This window comes from Schistocerca serialis, chromosome 1 (assembly GCF_023864345.2).
Source record: "Schistocerca serialis cubense isolate TAMUIC-IGC-003099 chromosome 1, iqSchSeri2.2, whole genome shotgun sequence".
In the NCBI taxonomy this organism is placed as follows: Eukaryota; Metazoa; Arthropoda; class Insecta; order Orthoptera; family Acrididae; genus Schistocerca; species Schistocerca serialis.
Genome location: NC_064638.1, coordinates 1,078,893,674 through 1,078,909,745, shown reverse-complemented (window position 1 = coordinate 1,078,909,745; position 16,072 = coordinate 1,078,893,674). Strand labels below are relative to the sequence as shown.

Sequence of the window (16,072 nt, the reverse complement as noted above, 5' to 3'; positions counted from 1 at the left end):
ATTGCTATGAAGCATGTAAGGAAAGGAGGAAGCGCTCTTTTCACAACAACTGCAGGAACCGCCATACTGCAAGGAAGCCATGACGCCACTTAATTACTTCTGTCACTTCCAAGTCGTCTTTCTCGCGTTTCACAGGCTATAAATAAAACTCGTAATAAAACGTAGCTGACGGCTTCTTTCCGGCAAACAAGTAGTAAAGTGTGGCTCGCAACGGCTGCAAAAAAACCAGATGCACGGCCTAACTGCGTTTGTATTCCTGCGTTCTGGACCACACCACAGCAACTAGTTCCATCGTGTAAATATTTATTCACGCAAAATACCACACTATATACTGAAAATTAAAACTAAAAAATTTATAAGGACTTAATCAACGTACTGATGTTCGAGAAACGTATTAGAATGGTACTTCTTCTAATTACAAAACACTGCGAAAGCTATAATGAATGTTTTCTGTGAGCGGAATGCATGTGACAACATGCGCTACCTAATATGTTTCGAAACGCCACACATACCAGTATTCTTCCGGAGCTTATACCTCGGATTCTGTTGGTGACAGATAGGAAGAGTCCACTGTTTTGGACAGCCTTTGGGCTAGGAGCCATTTTTATGCCCAACGGAAGGATCCTCATAGTGTCGGTACGTTACAGTACAAGGTCAAAGTACGAATATTACACTCCCTCCTACTTAGGCATATGGAGCAAATCGATGAGCTGTTTTTAAATTTGATGTCGTTTCTTAATGTCTTTAAGGGTCTTATGGAACCACCGTTAGTTCATGGGCGGTTTTCCAGAAATACCCCAAAAAAGATTTGTTTTACCACCTACATCTACATCCATACTCCGCAAACCACCTGACGGTGTGTGGCGGAGGATACATTGAGTATCTCTATCGGTTCTCCCTTCTATTCCAGTCTCGTATTGTTCGTGGATAGAAAGATTGTCGGTATGCCTCTGTGTGGGATCTAATCTCACTGATTTTATCCTCATGGTCTCTTCGCGAGATATACGTAGGGGGCGAGCAACGTACTGCTTGACTCCTCGGTGAAGGTATGTTCTGGAAACTTCAACAAAAACCCGTACCGAACTACTGAGCGTCTCTCTTGCAGAGTCTTCCTCTGGAGTTTATCTATCATCTCCGTAACGCTTTCGCGATTACTTAATGATCCTGTAACGAAGCGCGCTGCTCTCCGTTGGATCTTGTCTATCTCTTCTATCCACCCTATCTGGTACGGATCCCACACTTGTGAGCAGTATTCAAGCAGTGGGCGAACAAGTGTACTGTAACCTACTTCCTTTGTTTTCAGACTGCATTTCCTTAGGATTCTTCCAATGAATTTCAGTTTGGCATCTGCTTTACCGACGATTAATTTTATATGGTCATTCCATTTTAAATCACTCCTAATGCGTACTCCCAAATAATTTATGCAATTACCTGCTTCCAGTTGCTGACCTGCTATACTGTAGCTAAATGATAGAGGGTCTTTCTTCCTATGTATTCACAGCACATTACACTTGTCTACATTGAGATTCAATTGCCATTTCTTGCACCATGCGTTAATTCGTTGGAAATCCCCCTGCATATCAGTACAATTTTCCATTGTTACAACCTCTCGATATACTATAGCATCATCCGCAAAAAGCCTCAGTGAACTTCCGATGTTATCCACAAGGTCATTTATATATATTGTGAATAGCAATGGTCCTACGACACTGCCCTGCAGCACACCTGAAATCACTCTCACTTCGGAAGACTTCTCTCCATTGAAAATGACATGCTGCATTCTGTTATCTAGGAACTCTTCAGTTCAATCACACAACTGGTCTGACAGCCCATATTCTCTTACTTTGTTCATTAAACGACTGTGCGGAACTGTATCAAACGTTTTGCGTAAGTCAAGAGACACGGCATCGTACCAAACCGAGCCAGGTATACCAAGACGGCTTTGCGCAACAAGTGGCTGAAATTTTAACGATATTTTATTAAGATCTGGAACAGTCTTGAACATTTTCTTTATATATATCCCTTTCCGAAATTGAGAGGTTCACAGTTGTCTCACATATACACTTAAAATACACATGTAAAATTCGGAATATGGCGAAATCAAAATAATAAATATCCGCAGATAAGTGCTGAAATTTTAAAGTTCTCCAGGCATTTATGTAGAAACTTCATCTTTCCATTTCGAAAAATCTTCATTCGTTATCAAGAAAAGAACCTGGTTTTTCGTTACGAGAACCGAGGGGTTGATTCCAAAAAGGTTGTGCGTAGCAAATAGGTGTAATTTTTAAGATATACAGCTAAAATTCAGATTTCAAGGAACGCAGAAAATTTTCTTGATATCTTTGTTTCCCGAATACAGAAGTTCACAGTTACCCAACCTGTAAGTGTAAAATATCCATTGTAAAATCCGATGCGAGGCGAAAACGTGGTTTATAAAATGAAGTAGCACGGAAAAATATGCTGTAAATTGTTTCCGTTATCATGAGAAGGGTACTGGGAACCCCATGATGTCCTAATGAAGCACATGAACAATTTTTGTGCCACTAAAATCTGGTCTGAGGAGTAAAATTAGTTTTACGTTATTTCAATTTTACATAAGTGAACTATCAAACTATCATAATTTTCCTGATTCATGAAGTTCCCTTGCACATGAGTCACATGCCCTTCTGTGGCTTCTACTGGAGCAAAAAAAAAAAAAAAAAAGGTCTTGACATGCGAGTGTATTCGAGCTTTTTAATGCTGTAGAGAAGCAGACAGAGGCATTGGGAAACAGACGAAAAAGTAATAAATTCCCGACGACAGTAGACAATGGATGTGGCACAGAACTAGCGAAGGAGACAATGCAAGTCCGAGAGAAAGAGAGGGCGGGTGGCTGACAGTGACAGAACAGTTCTAGGAAAATAGAAGGAGGCAGAGCAGGTGGTAGAGGAATGAAGAGACGGGGAAAGTGGAAGTGTGTGAGAGGTAGTGATAATGAGAACCAGAGTCCATGAAACTGACAATGAGGAAAGGATAGATAGTGACAGTGAGAAGGGGCAGCAGCGATGGGAAGGAATAAAAGACTGTAGCAGTAATAAAAGCAAAAGGGAAACAATGACAATAAGAGGTGAGTAGTGGTGGGACACAACGAAGGACACTGCGGCTGTGAGAGTGGACAGAGTGATAGTTGGAAAGACATTAGGAGATAATGGGCTGAAAGAGTGACTGAGAATGCGCAAGTAGGAGTGGGTGGAGCGATTTTCAGGGATAGACTATTGGGTGAGAGCGAGTTGCAGTTAGTGGAGCTCGTAGGAGTGAGAGGTGAGTTACATGCTGAAACAGAGCGCGAATATGTTAGCATGTCAAAATTTTTGGGAATGTTTTTAAAGGTGCTGAGGCAGACAGAATGAGGCAGCTGGTACTCCACTTTTCAGACCCTTTTAAACAGGAGCATATTCGACTTTTCTGTGCTCCGATAGAAGTACTTTCCGATAGTCTTTAACAAGTACACCATTCAATATCGACGCTCTTGTAGATGAGACGAGAGTCGTAACGTATCGTGGTGGACATACAGCAACACACGAAATCCCAGATAATATTTTTAACAGAATTACTAAGGTTCTTTTCTCAAAATGGTTCCTATCCTAATTTCATATTGAGTAAAGTGTTTATGGCACTGAATTCACGCTTGGTTGGGGCCGGGGTTCGAAATCCATTCCTGTAATTCAGGTTTAGATTTTCCTATACTTTCCGTAAATCGATTAAGGCGAATGTCCGTCTCGAAAGGATAATTATGAATTCCTTAGTCACCCTTCCCCATTCCGAGCTTCTGCCTCATGACATCGCCGTCAATGAGACGATGTACTCATTCTCTCTCCCTTCCTTGCCAATTTCGTACAGAGATTATCACAAAACAGTAGCATAGACTAGACTGGATCGAGTACATAATCACTCAGAAGGCTAAACAAATCTGAGGGAATTGTAGGCAAAACGTTTATCGACTGTGAACAAGTACTACGTACTCGAGAATTCAGACATGTCCACATCCACAAATTTCTGAGTAACATATCTAAAATCTTAAACAGTATTGTGGACAGGGTCTTTGAGCACTGATGTGATGAACCCAGCCGCGACTCGAGTTATAGCATGTCAACTACTGTCCTTCTCTGACATCAGGTCGTATTCCATGAATCCTTCTAGATTTAGCAAGTTCTTAACTGAAAACAGTAATGTCCACAGGGCATCTCGACCACTCCCAACGCATAAGAAGCCAAACAGCGACTGAGCCAGTGTTTTATTTTACTTCTTAAGCGTTTTCGAGCTTTCTTATGTCATTCAGTAATAATCAAAAACTAGAAAAATGGAATACGATAGTACAAAGGCAGTCATAAAGTGACATCAGAATACATATAGTGGCTGTACACAAAACTAAAATAAAATAACATGAAGCAGATCGCACCGAAGTACAGCGAAGCTCAGGTCGTGAGTTGTCAAATACACTCCTGGAAATTGAAATAAGAACACCGTGAATTCATTGTCCCAGGAAGGGGAAACTTTATTGACACATTCCTGGGGTCAGATACATCACATGATCACACTGACAGAACCACAGGCACATAGACACAGGCAACAGAGCATGCACAATGTCGGCACTAGTACAGTGTATATCCACCTTTCGCAGCAATGCAGGCTGCTATTCTCCCATGGAGACGATCGTAGAGATGCTGGATGTAGTCCTGTGGAACGGCTTGCCATGCCATTTCCACCTGGCGCCTCAGTTGGACCAGCGTTCGTGCTGGACGTGCAGACCGCGTGAGACGACGCTTCATCCAGTCCCAAACATGCTCACTGGGGGACAGATCCGGAGATCTTGCTGGCCAGGGTAGTTGACTTACACCTTCTAGAGCACGTTGGGTGGCACGCGATACATGCGGACGTGCATTGTCCTGTTGGAACAGCAAGTTCCCTTGCCGGTCCAGGAATGGTAGAACGATGGGTTCGATGACGGTTTGGATGTACCGTGCACTATTCAGTGTCCCCTCGACGATCACCAGTGGTGTACGGCCAGTGTAGGAGATCGCTCCCCACACCATGATGCCGGGTGTTGGCCCTGTGTGCCTCGGTCGTATGCAGTCCTGATTGTGGCGTTCACCTGCACGGCGCCAAACACGCATACGACCATCATTGGCACCAAGGCAGAAGCGACTCTCATCGCTGAAGACGACACGTCTCCATTCGTCCCTCCATTCACGCCTGTCGCGACACCACTGGAGGCGGGCTGCACGATGTTGGGGCGTGAGCGGAAGACGGCCTAACGGTGTGCGGGACCGTAGCTCAGCTTCATGGAGACGGTTGCGAATGGTCCTCGCCGATACCCCAGGAGCAACAGTGTCCCTAATTTGCTGGGAAGTGGCGGTGCGGTCCCCTACGGCACTGCGTAGGATCCTACGGTCTTGGCGTGCATCCGTGCGTCGCTGCGGTCCGGTCCCAGGTCGACGGGCACGTGCACCTTCCGCCGACCACTGGCGACAACATCGATGTACTGTGGAGACCTCACGCCCCACGTGTTGAGCAATTCGGCGGTACGTCCACCCGGCCTCCCGCATGCCCACTATACGCCCTCGCTCAAAGTCCGTCAGCTGCACATACGGTTCACGTCCACGCTGTCGCGGCATGCTACCAGTGTTAAAGACTGCGATGGAGCTCCGTATGCCACGGCAAACTGGCTGACACTGACGGCGGCGGTGCACAAATGCTGCGCAGCTATCGCCATTCGACGGCCAACACCGCGGTTCCTGGTGTGTCCGCAGTGCCGTGCGTGTGATCATTGCTTGTACAGCCATCTCGCAGTGTCCGGAGCAAGTATGGTGGGTCTGACACACCGGTGTTAATGTGTTCTTTTTTCCATTTCCAGGAGTGTATTTACTTAAAACTACTGACGTTTTGGCAGTAAACCTACAATCAAAGCTACACACATATTGTCACTTGGCAGAGAACATTCTTTAACGCCCTCATATAATAAAAGCCACCTTCATAATAAGCTAACAATCTAATGTAAAATCGTAAGCAAAATAAAGATTAAAATTACATATACTAAAAGGATTACAATTACTACATGTTAATTATTGATCAGAAAGATTAAAAATTTTGAAACATATTAAAAGATTTAAAACGTACAAATTTCCAGAAGACCAAATGGAGGGCACCACCTGCAACAATTTGAGCGTCGAGCAAGGTAATGGTGTTTGTGTATGCACGCTATAGCATGCCGGTCCCTCTGACCACCCATCAAATTCACGCTTACGTAATTAGACGTCAGGCATTCTGGGTTTAGCCTGGTACATCATCCCATACATTGAAACAAACACTCCGAGAAAATACATTCTGCCAGCTGAAAATCTTGTGTGAATCTTTTCCTTTAGCGTAATGTATTTAAAACTCCCGCAGTTTTGTTGGCTTTGTACAGAATATCCGTGTTCGTATCCAAATCCGAGATTGTATGAGTATCTGATGAGATACGTGTGCCCAGCGCGGTATGCGACTTTCTTACCCGATTAAATAAAAACGTGACCTGAATGGTGTTTGTCTTTCCTTTAATACGAAGGATGTTCCAATACACCATATTATTCCGCACTTTTTTTTTTGTTGAGTCATCAGTCTTCTGACTGTTTTGATGCGGCCGGCCACGAATTCCTCTCTTGTGTCAACCACTTCATCCCAGAGTAGCACTTACAACCTACGTCCTCAATTATTTGCTGGGTGTATTCCAACCTCAGTCTTCCTCTACTGTTTTTGCCTTCTACAGCTCCCTCTAATACCATGGAAGTCGTTCCCTGATGTCTCAACAGATGTCGTATCATATTGACCCTTATCCATTTCAGTGGTTTCCACGTATTCCTTTCCTCTCCGATTCTGCGCAGAACCTCCTCATTCGTCACCTTATCATCCCGTCTAATTTTCATCGTTCACCTGTAACACCACATCTCAAAAGCTTCGATTCTCTTCTGTCCCTGTTTTCCCACAGTCCATGTTCCACTACCATACAATGCCGTGATCCAAGCGTATATTCTCAGAAATTTCTTACTTGAATTAAGGCCTATGTTTGATACTAGTAGACTTCTCCCCTTCTTGCCATTTTTCTGCTTTTGATGTCCTCCTCGCTACGTCCGTCATTGGTTATTTTGCTGCCTATGCAGTAGAATTCCTTAACTTCATCTACTTCCTGAACATCATTCCTGCTGTTAAGTTTTTAGATGTTCTCATTTCTGTTACTTCTCATTACTTTCGTCTTTCTTCGATTTACTCTCAGTACAATTCTGTACTCATTAGACTGTTTATTTCATTCAGCGGATCATGTAATTCCTCTTCACTTTCACACAGGATAGCAATGTCATCAGCAAATCGTATCATTGATATCCTTTCATCTTGAATTTTAATTCCACTCCAGAACCTTTGTTTTGGTTCCATCATTGCTTCTTCGCTGTACAGATTGAGATGTAGGGGCGAAAGACTACATCCCTGTCGTACACCCTTTTTAATCCGAGGGTTTCGTTCTTGGTCGTCCATTCTTATTATTTTCACTTGGCTCTTATACATATTGTATATTACCCGTACCCCTATTTTCCTCAGAATTTCGGATACCTTGCACCATTTTACATTGTCGAACGCTTTTTCTAGGTCGACAAAACCTATGAATCTATCTTGATTTTCCTTTACTCTTGCTTCCATTATCTTTTGGTTACAAAACACTATTTTTCAACAGAATCTCCATTAAATGCGACGACCTTACGCCACCTTCTTGAGAAGGCCTGTATGCCAACATGGTACACTCTACAGGTCGACGTCGGAGCCAACATTTTGCTACATCAGAAACCTTCCCATCATCCCTGTGGAGTGCATCCTTCATTGGGCCAAAGAGATGGAAGACGGAAGAGGAGAGATCCAGTCTGTGGGGTAGATGAAGGTGAACAGTCCGATGAAGTCTTGTGAGCTTCTCTCAGTGTCCAGACTTCTGCGAGGCCTTGCGTTGTCATGGAGAGCGAGAGGTTCGTTTGTATTTTTGTGGCGATGACCACACCAAAGTCGTTTCTTCAGTTTCAGGAGAAACACTACAGACTTAATTGTTGGCACCATTAGGGAGGACATCACCGGTGACGATGTTCGATAAAAAAAAAGTGTCACAATCACCCTCATAAACCGCAAGCAATTCCGCACAGATTGTTCTTCGTTGCTCTTTATGGCCTTTTGTGATGCGGCAAGAAACCCAACGGGCATACATCTCTGAGTCCACAACTAGTGGACGAGTGTCAACAGTGCCAACAGAGACGTCCAGTTGTGCAACGAAGTGTTCGGTTATCATCCATCAGTCACCGCACGTTCCAGCATTGTTTGAGGCATAGCTCTGTGACTGGAGATCGGACACGTTTGCACAATCTTCTTGCAGTTATGACACACACACACACACACACACACACACACACACACACACACACACACACCTCGTCCAACGACTCACTGTGCTTTTGTTCACTGCCAGGCCTTCGTAGACATTCTGCAAGCGCCTACGAATATCCGCGATGCTCTGGGGTTCTCCGCCAAAAAAAGCTCAATAATAGCTCTCTGCTTGGAACTCACGTCCTTTACAGTCGCCATTTTGGAAGCTACTTATAGCACCGCCACATATCGGAACTTCATGAAACTATAGCGGCTGAAGCGGTAATATTCCCCGATGTCCCACAAAAAGTTTAGCATTTTTTTAAACTAAATTGGCCCAAAAAATATGTGGCATTACTTACTGACCCCCCCCCCTCACCTAGTAACTTCGTCCTACTCACTTTATCACTCGTTTAGTTTCCAGAGTTACAGGTTGCCTTTGTCCAGGATTCTGGAACCTCTCATTTCATAACACGCTACAGGAAACTTCATTATCATGTCGATTCATACAACACCGCGCAATTACATAAACGACTGCCGTTCGTACAGCAGTAGGCAGCAAAGAGAATTTTGCTGTTTTTTACCGGGTAACAGAAGCCAGCCATTTCTGTTAGCTGACGGGCTATGCTGGTTATCGATAACCGACAGGAAACGCAATTGTTCGCTGCATGTTCTCCGACCCTTGCACTTTGCTTGTGCGCACTGGATCCATGCATCCTCTCCCATCCGACTCTCCCTCCTTCACACTGGTACGTACACTGTCCAATGTCACACAGGCTCTGCACCCGAAAGGCAGATTCACCTAGCCCGGAGGACAAGGGCTCATTTCCGAGTCAATGCAATTTACAGGCATAGCGCAAGTCAAAAGCACAGTAACTGCATTTGGCCGTGATTAGGTCTGTACAGCTCCACCGCTGCCGTTCGTGTTCGACGTTCTGCCTCGGGCCCACAGGTCTCTCTCTCTCTCTCTCTCTCTCTCTCTCTCACTCTCTCACACTGCGTGTGTGTGTGTAATCCACTGGCAATTGGTGATCCGCTCACTTTTCGCATTTTGTCGAACTCAGAACTTCCAACGACGTAATTAACGTAACTAAAACATGATTAGTGATATCATCAAAGCTCTTTGCAGACTAACACAAATCGCCGGAAACGAAATACTGATCGGAACTATATCATTCGTCTAGAAATACGAGGAAATCAAAGATCATTACAGAAGTCTGCTAAAACGTCATTATTCCCTGTCTTAAATTCTAAAAAATAATAAAAAAATCGCACTAGCGGGGTCCATTAACGACAGAGTTGACAGTATTTTGAACATGGCTGCCCTTCAGCAAGAGTTACAGAATAGCAGGTGAGAAAGACAGCCAATCAGTTGCAACAAATGATGGTTTTCAGCTAACTCTAACCACTAATGTTTTGCACATCAAACTGCCTTTTCCTGCTACTAGTTAATTTATTTATCTCATACGCGTTTCGCCTTCTCCTATTCTAAGGCATCATCAGTGGGATTTATAAAGATACAGTTTTGTTAGTTATAGATTATCAAACAGTCCACTTCGCGATGTTTTGTAAAAAAAGTAATTACTTACGATTTGCTGATCTGCGTTTCCTCACATCTGCTCTGGAGGTCGTACTACAACTTTTATCACTGCCATTTAATCACATCTTTGTGTTCTCGCCTACCACACACTGTACTTCATTAGGTTGGCAAGAAATAGGTAAACATACCAAAGAAGATGAAACATGTAATGGAGTCGCAATATTTACGCTGTGAAAAGCAGTGTACGACGAAATAGTTGTATCGAGTGACAAAAGAACAATAGTCCACCACAAAAAAGAGTATGAAACATGGTAAACATTGTGTGGAAGAAGAGAACACAAAGATGTGATCATATGGCAGTGATAAATGTGGTAGTGCGACCTCCGGGCCAGATGTGAGGAAACGCAGATCAGCAAATCGTAAGTAATTACGTTTTTTACAATAAATCGCGAAGTGAACTGTTTGATAATCTATAACTAACAAAACTGTACCTTTATAAATCCCACTGATGATGCCTTAGAACAGGAGAGGGCGAAACGCGTATGGGATAAATAAAGTAACTAGCAGCAGGAAAACGTAGTTTTATTTACAAAACAAGTTTTTATACGCTTGCTGCGGAAGATGGCCACACAAACAAACTTGTTTAACCCTAACCATGGTTTCAACGGATATAAACTCTTCTTCTTCTGAAAGAGAAGAGAGAAATTTTACGTTAACAGACAGTCAGTTAACGAAGTGATTTAACACTCCCACATGAACTCTGTCGGCAACAATTTGTACATCCTTTTGTAAAAGTTAAAGCCCCTAAAATGAAGGGCTTGTCACATCACTAAAAGCACTCACAGAAATTGCCACACAGTTTTAAGAGCTACATTCGTGTAGCTCTGTACAGATCGTTTCAAATACATTTCATGCGGATATGTTAGATAGCTTCACTAACTGACCATTTGTTGATGTGAAATTTGTCTCTTGTTCTTCTGGAGAAGACGGGTTTGTATCTGTTGAAACCATGGTTAAGGTTAATCGAAAACCAACAGCGTTAGCAATGTTTAGTGTAGCTCAACTGTCGGAGCTTACCAATGAAAAAGGATATTTAGAAATTTGCTGAACAATGTAACGTGCAGTGAGCCGAACGACACAAACTTATTTTTTCTGCTGCAAGTTCATTCATATGATAAATTTTTATTCAGAAAAATAGTTCACGAAGGCTGACAGGGAAAATAATATCAACGACTTGTTTTGAACGCAAATATAAGCAGATACAACGAAAAATGAGAAAGAATATCCAGTGAAGAGGACGAAGGGCAAAATAGGAGTATCTGAGGAACGGTATTAACCAATTTTTACACCGGAACAGACTGTATTAAGGATAGTTGCACTTCGATAGGAGAATTCTTTTGCTGATATGATTGCTACATTGGTAAGGATGAATCCATTGTTACGTCTCTAGTTCCTGTGCTTAGGCTATTACCACAATGGAATTTAGAAGACAAGCAGAAGCTACTGCATCGCAGGTGTCGAGTAAACGAAATAATAGAGATTTCGGGAGTATACGAAGCTTGGAGAGGCTAAATGATTCAGCGCTCTAATAATGAATAACAAAAGGTGGGAAATAGAAAGAAAAGGGTTTAACGTCCCGTTGACGATCAAGTCATTGCAGGCGTATTAGAAGCTGGAGGGGAAAAGAAATCGGTTATGTCGTTTCCATAGGAACGAGACGGTATTTGCCTTAAGTTGTTTAGGGAAACTAAATAAAACATAAATCTGTTTCGACGGACTGCTGATTTGAAGCAAGGCTTAAGTCACGGTCGCTTTCGTCGCTTTTTGACAGTCGGGGTCGAAGAATGCGATGAGCTATAAAATAACATTCGCAAAAATGCGGCAACTTTCTTCCACTGCAACAAACCATTTTTCTTGTCTCACTTTTCATTCCCTCTCCGAGAAAAGAGAGCGGGCGCATGTAAAACTTGGTTCTTTTGAGCCTTGCGAAAGATGGCACTGGGGCAGGGGGATCCCATTTAGGCTATGAACACAAACGAGACTTTACAGTCTGTCACAGAAACAAACGAAATGCCTCCTGCGCTTTCAGAATGCTACAATAACTTGCCACAGAACCAAACAATAGACGCTGAAAACACAACTTCAGGTTTCAACAGGCCGTAACAATATGTGACTGGAAAGATATGCCGCTTTCCCTCCCAGATAGTGGATAACGCTGGGTCTTCACTTACTCCTGTCAAGTGCACACGGCTGTGTTTGTACATTTTAAGAAGAGGTGGATAAATGTGTTTTCAGGAAGTAAGGGAAACGCAGTGCTAAGTCCAGTGAAACTAAAAATGGACGTACAATAGAAACAAAATCTGATACTAAAATAGGCATTGCTAATAAACAGTTAGTGCGAAAGTGGAAAGTATTGTATAAGTGGTAGAAAGTGTAGTATTCTGCATAAATTCCGCTATTTTTGCGTAGTTTGTGCGAGAACACGAAAGAGAAAACTGTATGGCGTCTCATCAGGAAAGCTGTAGCATTAATTAACATTCACAACAAACTCGAGAACTTAGCAGTTTAAAACAGTTTTTTAATGCTAAAAGCAAAGCAAAATACGATTATTATATCATTCTATATGTAAAAGCAGTGCAGAAGTGGAAAATGTACACGCACTACTTAACACTATGTTCGCTAACAGGTTGCGCTGAGAGAGATACACATTCGCGTTTTGTAGGAATTTTGGATAGGCAGAACACTAATATGAGCAAATGCCGCTCAGTTACTAGTGATGGTGCACAGTCATATTGACAGTTTGCTGTAGTTTAGATATGATACGTAATGTGTGAATACACATGTGTAAAGGTTAATTTAAAAAGAAAGAAATTTCATTAGCAGATTACTGTTAGCTTTACTGTAATATATATGTATTTCACTTTTAAAACCATCATTGATAGTATAGCTTACAAAATTTTCTATTAGCAGAATTTTGCAAAGACTTTTTATATTTTAAACAAACGTAAAATTTTCTACTTTAAACACTGATTTGAACCCATCTTTTCCATATACAAACCCAGTACCTTAAAAAGTAACCCACCTCACTCGGTGTGAATGGAGTATGACTGAAAGACTGATAATTTTCCGCCATGCTTTGAATAGTGATTTGAGAAGTATCTACAGAAATGACACAAGAAACAGAGTAGCAGGCATAGACACACAATAAAGTATACAAATTTACAAAGTATCACAAGGAAAGAATATCGCTGTTGTTCAGAAATCAGCATGAACTATAAAGACATATTCTTCTTCTCCTGCCACAGCTCCACACTTCTGGCAATCTATTACTTTCTTCTCAAAGAAATTATTCTGTTTCTCCAAAGATATGTGCCCGACGAAGTTGAATGATTTTTCTGACAAATATGTCTTCAAACAGCCAACTCCAGTGAACCTTTGATAAGATCACCGTTCACACCCATCATTGCTAGAGAAAGTACCATTGTTAAAAGTTATTGTTGTATCTGAACACCATCCCCAACTACGTTAGCTATATCCATTACTATGCGCTTCTGAAAATCTAAACACCTTGCTTCAGAATGAGGCATATGAAGTCACAATGCAGACCCACATCTCTTGAAACAAGTTCTACAACTGTCTACATGCGTCTGTATGAGCCCTAGTTTCTCTTATCTTCGTGGTTCTTACGCAAAATGTTCTTTGGAAGCAGTAGAATCGTTCTACAGTCAGCTTCAAATGCTGGTTCTCTAAATTTTCTCAGTAGTGTTTCGTGAAAAGAGCGTCATCTTCTCTCCAGGGATCCCGTTTTGGGTTCACAAAGCATCTCCACATTACTTGTGTATTGATGTAATCTACCAGTTACAAATCTAGCAGCAGTCCTCTGAATTGCTAAGACATCTTCCTTTAATCTGACCAAGCAGTGATCCCAAACATGCAAACAGTACTCAAGAAAGGATCACACTAGTTTTCTATGCATATCTTCTTTACACATGAGATACACTTTCCTAAAAGTTATGCTCAGAGAGATTATGTTCCTATTGGTGCATTTAATTTTAAACGAACTTCCGAATGAGCTGAAGACTTGAAATTTTGTAGAATGCACAGAACTGGATTACAATGCAATATTAACTCGCTTTATTGTCGGTCTATTTGGTAGGGGTGGCTGTATAGGTGAAAAAGTTTGATAGCGTCTGGTATCTAGGCTGCCCTGAACAACTGGTGTGTTGTGTGGATAGGATGATAATGTGTTTTAAGAAGAACGTGTGCAGACAGGCACAACAGAACAGAGATGGGGGGAGAACGAGATGAATAGTGAGAGATGAGATGAGATGAAATGGTACAGGGGGAGGAGGACAGGGGCTGGGAGATGTGGGAGAGGACGAAATTTACAGAGAGAGGGAGAGGAGTCAGTGCACAGAAAGAGGATTAGGAAGAGGGGGGAGAAGCAGAGAGTCAAAGAGAGGAGGAGATGGGGAGAGAGCAGGATAACGAAGAGACGGACAGAGAGAAGGGTGAGGAGAAGATGGAGGAGGGGGAGTAGGAGATGGACACAGAGAGAGGAGGAGACCAATTGAAAAACGTATTATATTAAGAAATCTTTTTATTGAAACAATTATTTATATTTACCAACTGGAGAGAAAGTGATAACTTGGTAAGTCTGGCATGGTATTCTGGTGTAGATCAGGGAAAGCGTAATCGTTGTTACGATGTCTTTGCAAGCGGTTAATGACACAGAAATGTTTCACCCTAATGTGATTTCAAGTGGTAGGTGTAGAAATACAATCTTGAATTGGACTATAATTTATGGTACAATAGACCAAAAGAAAACGGATTTGGCGATGAGTATCTGATTTCAAAGTACAAGAAGTCTTCCAAAAAGATTGATATTCAACTGGAACCGTTACTGAGGTGGAAGACAAGGAGACTTGCTATTTTCCCAATTCAGCACCATGATATCTGGACTGTATACAAAAAAGCAGAAGCGTCGTTCTTGAACGGCAGAAGTGGATTTATCGAAGGTATTGTTTCACTGGCAGCAGCTTAAACCTGAAGACAACAACTTTATTTCCCGCGTTCTTGCTCTTTTGTTCCAAGTGATGGCATTTTTAACGATACCCTAGTTGAAAGGTTTAGTCATGAAGAGAAATTAACCAAAATAAGACGTTTCTGTCGTTTCCAAACTGCTGAGAAATGTGCATTTGCCATGTATAGTCTTCTCACTGATGCACACGTAGGGCTGTGTTGAAGGAGGGTTTCCTTTCAGTGCAACTGAAGCTCTGCTAAGTGTGAAAAACAAGGCCGATTGAGGACTCAGATGGACTGCTGATGCGATTGGCACATTTGTGGAGAGTGTAACTGCACATGCTGCTGTGGAAGCCTTATTCTTTTCTGGTAGTTTTGCAGCTATATGTCGGCTTAAGAAGAGGGGTTTGATGCCATTTAACAAGGAACTTATTTCTAGAGATAAGGGTCTTCACTGCGACTTCACACGTCGTGTTGTTCAGGAGCCCACAGAAGCGGAGTGATTTGTATTATTAGAGATGAAGTACAGAGAGCACAGACATTTTTAACAGAGGCTCTGCCTGAAGCAATAATAGGCATTAACTGCGATCGTATGAAAATGTATACTGAATTTGTTGCTGATAGACTTCTTGTGGATTTGGGCTATTCAAAGGCATATTTGTCAGAAAACAAATTTGACTTCACAGAACACGTTTCCTCGGAGTGCAAGACTCATTTCTGAAAGAAAAAAGCAGGAGAGGATCAGAAGTGTGGCGGTTATGATAAGCAAGGAAAAATGCGTTTACACTTGACGCTGATTTCTGAACAACAGTGATATTCTTTCCTTGTGCTCCTTTGGTACTTCGTAAATTTATATATTTATTGTGATTAGTATCTTTCTATATGAAATGCTAGTTATGAAAATTTTCATAAATTACGAATAGTAGAGAAAACTGGGATCGGGCGTACGTCTTTTCTGGCCTATTTTTCATGTCCTATGCCATGACATTGGGTAAAGAGGAGCATTGCTTCGCGTTTTGCTGTTTTCCGCGGTAACAGCACTTTCATGCCGGCAACCACACAACCAGCTTTGCCGAGCCCCGCGCGGAGAGGCGACAG

The 16,072-nt window shown here is 42.3% G+C and overlaps 1 pseudogene; it reads left to right on the top strand.

The window, feature by feature from the left end:
• LOC126455532 (ribonucleoside-diphosphate reductase subunit M2-like) overlaps nt 1-15,778 on the top strand; it is a 36,709-nt pseudogene extending 20,931 nt beyond the window's left edge.
• Nucleotides 15,779-16,072: the final 294 nt, after the last annotated feature.